The following is an 11,378-nucleotide window of genomic DNA, read 5'->3' as shown; positions in this document are numbered from 1 at the left end:
AATGTACTTGTTGCAAATATTTTTTTTCCAGTTTTTGGTCTTCTAAAATAATTTTCCCTCAAAGGGCCAAAGGAGGTTGATTTGACAAGTTTATTCCTGAGCTTCCCTGTGCAAAAGCAGTAGTTTCACTCTCAGGGTCAGCGTTGAAAGGTATTTCCTGCGACACTTGTGAAACATAGAGGAAAATGAGGCTCTGCACTCCACTCTTGTGGCTCTATGTATGTACTATGACACTTATTGGATATTCTTTCTGAAGTTTTATATGGTAGAAGTGTTTCAACTTTCAGGGCCTTTGTCATTAACTGTGACTCAAACAACATATAAGGATGTGTGTGCGTAGACAGATACAGATAAATAGGTAGTTTGCTTCTGGAAAAGTCTTATCCTGCCTGCATAGCAATTGATAAAAAGAAAAGGAAAAAATTCTAGTTGGAAAATATATTCTTCTTTGAGTGAGTGTTCATGTCCATTCAATGTTAGGCGTCTGCTCGCCATGTACATGTTGTTTTTGATTTTTCCCTCAGTGGTATCTGTCAGGTCGGCTCTATCGCCCTCTGGTGGCATGTGCTTATGCACTGGATTAAGGGGCCCTGCCAGCCCTGCACTACCCCCTCCCCCAGTTTCTTCTTACCGCCCGTGACAATTGCTGGAACAGCTTCTCTTGCTTAGGCAAGGCATTTTTCCGTGGTTTTCTTCTCTGCATCTTAGTTATTATTCTTAGTATAGTTGTAATGTAAATACACTAGTGTAGACAGTTAGACCCACTCCTTTATTGTAGAGGGGCTCCCATTATCCCTGAGGCTGGGCATACCCCAGTCTGTGGGATTCAAATCTTGTGCCTCCTGTGGCAAGCCCATGCCAGTTATCGACCCACACTCCAGTTGTCTGAAGTGTCTGGGAGACTCTCACGTAAGATAGCACAGTCAGATTTGTCGGGACTTTAAGCCTTGTATGAAGAAAGACAGAGAAGCTAGACTGAGGGCTGTCCTAATGAAAGCCACTTTTAGATTGGCATTGAAGCCAGGTCGCTCAGATTCGGCACGTAGCACTTTGGCCTTGGTTCGAAGCGCCCCTTCTGCACCATGCGTTTCCTGGATACTGTTCTCCATCTCTGGTGCTGAGGAAGAGAGATAAAAAGTAGTGCTCTGAGAGAGGGCGCTCTCCGGTGCTGAAGAAAGGCAATCAAGGGGAAGACAGTGGAGTGTGACACATGTTGGGCCACTCCTCCACCCAAGAACCTATGGTGGCACCATCAACTCTTCCCAGATGGACATCGAGTCCAGTACAGAACCCCCCACCGATGCCAAGAAATCATTGCGGTGCCAGCGGGATCATGGTACCTTCTACCCTGGAGGTCTTTGCAGTGGCCAGGGACTTATTATCGCTCCCAGTACCGTTGACCTTGATGGGACAACAGCCAGCTCTGATGAGCATGAGCTGGAGAGAGCATAGAGCTCTGAGCTCCTTCCTGGCACCGGGACCTTTGGTACCTTCCAGGGGCAAATCGACCTTGCTTTCTTCTGCAAGATCATCTCTGGTCTGATACCGGTCCCTAGATCCTCGCCACTGAATGGTGGAAGTGAAGGGTACTGCTCCCCTGTGATCACCTCAGGAGGACTCTTTGTTGGAGTCTGAGTTGGATCCCTATGCCCATCCCAAAAGATACCACTGGTACCCATCTTACGTACCGCCGCATCCTGGTGTAGGTTCCTGCGCTAGTACCTTGTCAGGTGGATGATGGCCTATGCAATGGCCATTCTGGAACTCATGGGGATTTTCCCCAATACCGAGTCTGTCGTCCCACTGATTATACTCAGTTGCTTCGCTGCTATGCTCGGCACTGGACCCTGACGCGGCACCGATATACAGGATGTGGGCTCCATGGAAGTAATCGACGCAGAGGAACAGGAGGAAGCTCCTTCTCTGGTATAGGCCTCTTCCTCCTCCTCCTCTCCAGACAAGGCTGTCTTGGGACTCAGCAGCTCCATCAGGAGCTTCTAAAGAGGATAATGGCTAACCTGGGACTAGAGGCTGAGGAGCTCAAAGATGGAGCTGCAGCAGCACCATCTAAGGTGGCCCTACCCAGTAACAAGGCTGTAATGGGTCTGGTCAGAGCCCCTATGGCAGACTCCTTTGTCTCTCCCTTCCACTTCAAAAAGGGAAGAGAAGAAATACTACAGCCAAAGGTCAGAGGGGTAGCCTGATGAAGTGGGTATTCACCCACGAAAGCTCATGCTCCAAAACGTCTGTTAGTCTATAAGGTGCCACAGGATTCTTTGCTGCTTTACAGTCAAAGGGTATGAGTACCTGACTCTCACCATCCTCCTGGGTCTCTTGTTGTCTTGGTGGTCAATGAGACGGATAGACAAGACCAAGCAAGTGCCACCCCCAAACAGAAGGACTCAAAGAAACTGGATCTGCTTGGCAGAAAAATGTATTTGATGGGTGGACTAGAGCTGTTTATCTCAAACCAACAAGCCCTGCTAGGGAGATACGATTACAAATTTAAAGATTTGCTGCCTCAGGCAAGAATTCTCTGCCCTCTTTGAGGAGGGAAAAAATGTTGTGAGGGCCTCACCCCAGGCAACACTGGACAGCGCTGATGCAGCTGCCAAAACAATGGCCTCTGCAGTGGCAACGAGGTGATGCTTTTGGCTACAGTCCTTGGGGCTACCTCAGGATGTCCAGAAGTCGATTCAGGGCCTCCCTTTCCAGGGCACCTTGTTTTTGGAGCAAACTGATACAAAGCTCTGTGGCCTGAAGAACTCAAGGGCTACCCTCAGGTCCCTGGGCCTCCATGCCCTGGCTACTTACAGGCAGGGCTGGCTTTAGCAAGTGCGGGGCCCAATTCGAACAGTTTCAATGGGGCCCCAGCAGGGATGACTAAAAAAAAAACCATTTCATTTCTTCCATGTACTATTTACATGTATTATTTACTTTCCATGACTGTATACATAATAAAATTATATATTACATACATTACATCATATTGTATATGGCTCTTTTCTTACTCCCACTTGGGTACTTTCTACCAATATCTCTTGATCTCTTGCCCATATTGATAGAAGTCACCACATTCTAAAAGAATATTAATTATAGATTTTCACTTTCATATTAGGAAAATAATTTATGTTTCGATAGTTGTACAACTGATTTTCTTGAGTAATGTTTATTTTATGCCCCCTGCTTCGCCCCAGCACCGCCCGCCTCACAGAAACAAACCCTCCTTCCTCAGCGTCACCCTGTCGAAACAGCTGTGGGCCAAAGAGGAAGGTGTGGTGGGGGGGAGAAACGGCACACATAGACAAAAAGAATTATTCCATTCTATTCATCCGAAGAAGTGGGCTGTAGCCCATGAAGGCTTATGTTGAAATAAATTTGTTAGTCTCTAAGGTGCCACAATTACTCTTGTTCTTTTTGCAGATACAGACTAACACGGCTGCTACTCTGAAACCTGGCACATACAGGGTGACCAGATCACAGCAGTAAAATAGGACCCGCCCCCTCCCCGCTCGGCCCCACCATCACATCCCTCTTCACCCCCTAGTCCCCCGCTGACTTGCTGCGTTCCTCCTAGTGAGTCCCCCACCCACCACTCGCCTCCTTTCACTTTCTCCCTCCCCTGCCAGAAACCCTCATGCCTGCCTGTCATAACCTTAGTCCCAGATTTGGACCTTAGCGTCCAAAATATGGGGGTTAGCATGAAAACCTCCAAGCTTAGTTACCAGCTTGGACCTGGTACCTGCTGCCACCACCCAAAAAATTAGAGTGTTTTGGGGCACTCTGGTCCCCCTGAAAAACCTTCCCTGGGGACCCCAAGACCCAAATCCCTTGAGTCTCACAACCAAGGGAAATAATCCTTTTTCCCTTCCCCCCTCCAGGTGCTCCTGGAGAGATACACAGACACAAGCTCTGTGAATCCAAACAGAGTGACTCCCCCTCTCCGTTCCCAGTCCTGGAAACCAAAAGCACTTTCCTATTCCCCCAGAGGGAATGCAAAATCAGGCTGGCAAATCCAACACACAGATCTCCCCTGATTTCTTCCTCCCACCAATTCCCTGGTGAGTACAGACCCAATTTCCCTGAAGTAAAGAAAAACTCCAACAGGTCTTAAAAGAAAGCTTTATATAAAAAAGAAAGGAAAAATACATACAAATGGTCTCTCTGTATTAAGGTGACAAAATACAGGGTCGATTGCTTAAAAGAATATTGAATAAACAGCCTTATTCAAAAAGAATACAAATCAAAGCACTCCAGCACTTATATTCATGCAAATACCAAAGAAAAGAAACCATATAACTTACTATCTGATCTCTTTGTCCTTACACTTAGAAACAGAAGACTAGAAAGTAGAAACTACTCCTCCAAAGCTCAGAGAAAGCAGGCAGACAGACAAAGACCCAGACACACAATTCCCTCCACCCAAAGTTGAAAAAATCCGGTTTCCTGATTGGTCCTCTGGTCAGGTGCTTCAGGTGAAAGAGACATTAACCCTTAGCTATCTGTTTATGATACTGCCCCTAGAACCCCTGCTGGCTCACTGCTTGCCTCTTTGCACACCTGCTGCTGGCCCACTCGCTCGCTCCCGACTCACCGCTGCACCACCTCCCCCTCCCCCGAGTATATAGCCTCATTCAGAGACCCAGGGGTCACTATATTACTGCACATAGCAGTCAATGCAGTTGTAGATAAATCTCTACATTATGCATTTTTGTATAACTTTTACATGACTTTGTATTGAACCTTGGTAATATGTTATAGCGGGCCCCTTGGGTAGTATATAAGGTAAAAGAAAAATTGTCTTTTTGCTAGAAGTAGAATAAGATCTTTCCTCCACTTTGTAATCAATTGCCCTATTGAATGAATGAGGTGTGAATGAGGAAGGTGTGGAAGGCAGGCACCTCCAGACAGCTGCAACCCTTGCAGAGGGGCTGGGAGCCAGACCAAGGAACTTTGCCCAGGGCTGAGTGGGATGGAATTTGTGTGCTGGGTGCAGGCTCCGAGCTGGGGCACGTGGTGGGGTGCAGGAAGGGTGGAGGGGTGCAGGCTCCGGGAGGGAGTGTGGAGGGGTGAGTGCAGGCTTTGGGACAGAGTTTGAGGGCTGGAGGGGGGTCCTGGGGGAGAAGGGACTGCCATGTGGCTTCGTTCCTCCCCTAATGCCCCTCACCATAGCCTCAGTGGGGGATGGAGCTGCCTCTTCCCCTGTGTTTGCAGGAGTGGTGGCTGGGGGGAAACCCAGTTAAACTCTGGTTTTACTCTTTCGCTGATGGGTCACTTAAACCCCTTACAAACTCCTTCCCGCCTCTCTCACTCCCCTTTTCTACTGGGCTTGTTTGATCTTTTCGGTGGAGCCAGATGAAAACCACAAACTCCAGTGAGAGCAACAGGCTGGAAGACTAGACTGAACCCACCACCCAGCCTAGTCCATCCCAGAGCCCAGGACTGAGGGCAATGTCCCCTCACTCCCAGGCCACCTGCTTCCACTCCTGGCCTCTCCCTGCGCTGCCAGTGATTCTGTGTGGTTACATCAGGTGGGATTTCAAGCGCACCCCCCAACCCCCCGCTAAATTCAACCGTTTTGCGACCACTCTGCTCCAAGAGCACCTTCCTTCCCTGCCCTTGAGCTGCTGGATGGCTAGAAAGCTGAGCTGGGCATTTGATTGATCTAGAATATTATCATGCCCCTCCTCAAAAAAACCTTAATATCCACACAGCTTTGGGGGGGCTATTCACGCCCCCCAAAAGCCGGTCTATTTTCTTGTTGCAGGGCAAATGAAGGAGCCATAGTTTAATGAAAATGTTCAGCCCCTACAGTGGTATTGCAGCAGGGAAAGCAGAGTTGATGGGAAGGGAACTGGTTTGGATAGGAGCCCTAGTCCCCTTCCTTTGCAAAATAATTTGGAGAGGGAATCAGATCACGCTGTGCCTCAGTTTCCCCTTCTGTGGGGAGGGGAGATAAAAGTCTCAGCCTGCCGTGCTATGTTGCAGACCTTTCACATTCTCCCTGGTTGATGTATTTGATTTCCTTCTCCAACCCTCCCTCTCTCTCTCACCTGGAGTTCACAGCACTAAGTACCAGCTGGGGGCTTTTTTCCTGGGTTACATTACATGATCCCAACTTTAGTTCTGAAACAGATACAGGCAGGCACAAACTCACCCTCAAACAGCAACACCACAAAAACCACAAAACCAACCCAATATTACAAACCTACGGGGAATGACAGGGTCAAACACTCACCGCTGGGAGCCCCAGCAGCTGCTCAGGTGACTGAGGTCCACTGCAGACATTCCTGTCTCCCTCGGCATCTCCTCCAGGTAAGTGCTGGGTGGGGGGGAAAGAAGGGGAAGGAAGGCTGCAAGTACATGTGCCTTCTCCCCCATCCCCCTTCCCCCTCCTGACCTGCAACAGCCCCATCTGCCTCAGCCCTCTGCCGGCCAGTGTCTCTCGTTGCCTAGCAGCAACAGCTGCTGCTTCTGGGAAACGCAGAACTTTGCTTCCGAGAGACAGCAAACGCGGGGCCCCTTCAGGCGCGGGGCCCAATTCAGGGGAATAGGGCAAATCGACCTAAAGCCGCCCCTGCTTACAGGAAGTGCTTCAGGCCTCAACAACCGACACACTTCACAGCTCTGCCACCAAGACGACCTGTTCAAGAGACGGGGCGGTGTTAGGGAGGCTTATTCCTTCACCCTCACTTCCCTGGTCCTTCTCGCATGAACAGAGAGCAACCATACCCAAAGTCCAAAGGTGCAAACAATTCTATGTTCATTGGGGTGAACTTCCAGCAAGCATGATTCCAGTTTCCTTCCTCAGTGTCCCCCTTCCCAGCTCTGACACCACAAAGCCTTGCCTGTGTCCCTGTCCCTGTCCCTGTCTCTGTCCCTGTTCCCATCCCCCTTTAGCAAAACATGATCCCAATTTCCCCATCCGCAGTCCCTGTTCCCATTCCCCCTGTCTTCCTGATTGACTGCAGACTATATAGTAAAACCTGCGTTTTGCTTAGCTATTCCTTAACCAATTATTTTACTGAAATTTAACTAACCAATCATAACATATTGTAACATGGTTATTTAACCAGTTATATTCCACCACCTTCATTGGTTTACACTCAACAAAATTAATTATACAGCAAACAGAAACAATTACAGAACCAGACAGAGACCATGCAAATAAACATACAAAACAATACAGAAGTGAGGATTTCACAACTACATCTATACAGACATAAGGGTTTTCCAGCTGTGTCTATTGATAAGTGAGTTCTTGCCAGACAGGATACTATCAAACTAAGTTTCCTTTTACATCTTCTAGGCTCTTCCCTTTCTCTGGAGGTGATAGGAATATCAGGGCAGGATTGTATTCCTAATAGCCCAATAGCACCTTATTTCAATGTGACTAGTTTGGAATGTGAGGATGTGACCATACACTTCCCAGCTTATGGCTGTCTAACTACATCTTGGCTGAAGGCCTTAACCTGTCACAGTAAGAGAAGGCCATTACACAGATAGTGATCTTTGATTCTTTTATACCTCTATAACTAGCTAAGTGATAAGAATACACCTAAATTCTTAAAGTATAGGCCATTGCAGACAGGCCTGAATATCTATATCCTAACAGGCGGGTATTACAAGCCCCGTCAACCGCTTCCATCCACCTCAGTCTCACTGCTGGGGTTGCATAGGTACTCCTGGAGGGCCCAAACAGGCCTTTTGAAGGTGTGCCTGAAGGCACTATACCAGTACCTGCATCAGATCCTGCCCCCTTCCCCCTTGTTTTTGGACTGACTTTCCCACTTTAGCTCAGCATGGTTCCTCATCACATAGGACCTCTAGGTGCTAAATATAGTGGTGAATGGTTATACCCTTCAGTTTTCCTCCACCCCTTCTTCCCACCCCCCATCCATGTCCCTCGTCAAGGACCCTTCTTATGAGCAACTCCTAGCCCAGGAGGTGCAAACCCTTCTATGGGTGGGGGCTGTGGAAGAGGTGCCTCAAAACTTGAGAGGGAAGACATTTTACTCCTGATATTTCCTAATCCCAAAGCTTCAACCTATCCTGGACCTGCGTCACCTCAACAAACATCTCAAGAAACTGAGGTTCTGCATTGTCTCCCTGGCCTCCATCATCCCCTCCCAGCACCCAGGTTCCCTTTCAGATGCTTTCCTGCTTCCATGGACAGAGCTCCTATTCTATACATTTCCTCCAGTTCTTCTGGTACACAAGGTCCTACTGAAAATCAAGCATGCCAAGGTGAGAGTTATTCTTATAGCTCTGGTGTGGCCATGCCAACACTGGTTCAGTACACTACTAGACTTATCAGTAGCACCCCTGCTGCTGCTCCCCCTCTGCCCAGACCTGATCTCACAAGACTACAGCTGTTTACTCCACCCAAACCTCGAGGCCTTTCACCTGACTGTGTGGAAGCTCCATGGCTGAACCCAGAGAAGCAAGCCTATTCAGAACAAGTTCTCCAGGTCTTGCTAGGTAGTAGGAAGCTATCTACTAGGGCTACCTACCTCGCTAAGCGGAAGTGTTTTTTGAGACCTAACGAGGTCTCTGTCTGATTTGGTCTTCCCTTCAATCTAGATTGGATTCCTGTTCTACCTAAAACAGCAAGGTCTGGCCCTTGCATCTACTAAGGTATACCTAGCAGCAATTTTGGTCTTCCACCTGCCAGTGGGTGGTAGGCCAGTATTTTCTCACGAGGTGATAATCTGCTTTCTTAAAAGTTAGCAAGGCTCTACCCTCAGGTTCGTGAACTGATTCCCCCATGAGATTTAAACCTGGTCCTATCAAAACTTGCTGGCCCTCCCTTTGAGCCACTAGTGTCATGCCCTCTGCTGTTTCTCTCATGGAAGGCTAGAAATTACCTCAGCCAGAAAGGTCTCTGAAATCAGGGCCCTTATGTCAGAACCAGTGTCCTTCAAGGACAAGGTTCAACTCCATCCAACCTTCCTTCCAAAGGTGGACTCACATTTCTATAGCAAACAAGTCATTTTCTGGGTTTCAGCCCAGAGAATCTCATCCTGGGTAATCTCCTGTATTTGACCATGTTCTACCTCTTGCCATCTTGACCACTCATTCCACAAAAGCTCAGGCCTATACAGCATCATTTGTGGCGTAGGTCCCAATCCAAAACATCTGCAGGGTCGCAACCTAGTTGTCAGTGCATACCTTCTCCTCCCACTGTGCCATCACCCAACAGACTTGAGATGATGCAAGGTTTTGGAGAGCAGTGTTCCAATCCTCATGTCCATGAGCTCTGAGCCCATCTCCTTGGGTACAGCTTGTGAGACCTTAAAGTACAATGGATATAAACAATCACTCAAAGAAGAAAAATGGTTACTAACCTTTCCATATATGTTGTTCTTCGAGATGTGTTGCTCATGTCCATTCCACGACCCACCCTCCTATCCCTCTGTGAGAGTTAGCTGGCAAGATGGAACTGAGAGGATGTGGGGCCAAAAATGACCCTTATGCTGGTGCATAAGCATGTGGCACCAGAGGGTGCTAGAGCCAGTCCAACGGATACCATTTAGGGAAAAATCTGTGGCAACAGTGCAAGCGGCGTGCGCACACTGAAAGTGGAATGGACATGAGCAATACATTTTGAAGAACAACAGTTACAGAAAGGTTAGTAACCATTTTTTTTCCATTTCTAAAATAGCTGAAGGAAGAAAGACAGGAAAAAAAATAAGAAATGGGATCAGTGAATGGCAATAACAGAGGTGAAGTGTACCCTGACTCAAAAATAAAAAAAAGCCTCTGGTTTTTGCTGTGTTCATGAAGCCCCAAAACAATTTAAAAAGTGAAAAGTATAAGCTAATTGAGAATTGATTATTGAATTGGCCCAGTTTTTCCTTTTCCTTTTTTCTCTTTTCTCTTCTCTTCTCTTTTTTTTCAATAAACTCTTCCTCATTGTAAACTTTTGCATGACAAAACAAAAAACTACCACAACAAAAAATGACCCTTCTCCATAAATATCTGGAAGAGGCATTCTTAAATAATAACCCTTTTCTTGCAGTGAATTTTTATCATTATAACAATATCTTAATAGTTTTGATGGCCAAGTTACAGCCAATCAAAGCTATTACAATAATGGAGCATTTAACCATTTTGGAAATTAAAAGTGTAACCATGGCATTGAAATGTCACCAAACATGATTTAAAAGATGTATTTTTACCAAATGATTTGTATATTATCTCACTGCATTTGAATTAGAATTTTATTAAAATTGCACCATTGATGTTCTTTTTTCCCTTTTTGCTCCTGCAGCAATTTTGCAATAGACTTTCCCATCTATCTTTAATTTTTCTAAACTTGATCATAATTTGCTCAAGATCAGATCTAAACATTCTCTATCGTGGGTCATAATTTAGCAGCTGACTACTGGTGACACTGTAAATTATGCTGTAAATAACTAGCAGGCTAAGTGCCTTGAAAGGGTAGCAATGCTATCAAAGTCAGGAGCTAAACTGGTGTCAGTAAATGAAAGAGGTTAATACAATTCTTTTTCTCTTTTCAATTAATGTTTAAATGGTTTTTTCAATGTTATAATTTCATTTTGTATGGACTTGCATATTACAATACATTAATTTTATTTTATAATATGTTAATATCATATAATAATTATAAGGTTACATGACATTTATTATTATGTAATATATATTATATTTTATAATGTTTTTACATTATTTAAACAAAATAATTTGACATGAAAATAAAACAATTTAACATGATTGACACAAAATGTTTTGCTGTTTCTGAATCAAATTTTTATGAATTTCCATTCCAGGAGAAATTACAAAATTTCAACTTTTTGTTCCAATTGAGAATGAAAACAAATTTTGAAATGACAGAATTTCCCATTGGACAGAAATTCCATTTTCTGACCTGCTCTGCTCAGTTGGTGTAAACTGGGGTAGCTCCACTAGAGTCAATGTAAGTGTGCTAATTTACATCATTTGAAATGTTTTCCCCCAACTATGAATACTTGATCTCCTGCATACTCCTAATAATGAGGTATCAGTTTACTCCAGTGGTATTTCATCACTGTGGGTAAAATCCTGATTCATTCCTTATTCAGGCAAAACACTCCAGATCTCAATGGGAAGCTTGCTCAAGTAAGGACTGAGTAAGGAGTGCAGGATGTGGCTGATGATGCTACTTTTTATTGCAAGTATTTCTTTCACTTCACTTCATACTTTTATAGTTGCATGTATAAAAGGGACAGTTAATTCTGCAGAACAGGATGACAGTAGGCCCAGTTCTGCTCTTGGATATGCTGGTGTAAATCTGGAGTAACTGCTGATGTTTTTGAGTTAATTTAGATTTACAGTGAGATCTACAAATGGCAATGAGAGTAGAATTTAGTCTGCAA

General features: G+C 45.6%; 1 long non-coding RNA gene across 1 annotated transcript; it reads left to right on the top strand.

Moving 5' to 3' along the window:
• Window positions 1–70: 70 nt before the first annotated feature.
• Window positions 71–11,173, top strand: LOC127056403 (uncharacterized). The gene is made up of 3 exons (XR_007775803.1): window positions 71–218; window positions 10,794–10,939; window positions 11,085–11,173. It is a non-coding gene; the product is annotated as an uncharacterized LOC127056403 (long non-coding RNA).
• Window positions 11,174–11,378: the final 205 nt, after the last annotated feature.

Source organism: Gopherus flavomarginatus, chromosome 8, assembly GCF_025201925.1.
Source record: "Gopherus flavomarginatus isolate rGopFla2 chromosome 8, rGopFla2.mat.asm, whole genome shotgun sequence".
Taxonomy (NCBI): Eukaryota; Metazoa; Chordata; order Testudines; family Testudinidae; genus Gopherus; species Gopherus flavomarginatus.
This window is presented reverse-complemented; position numbering and strand designations above follow the sequence as displayed.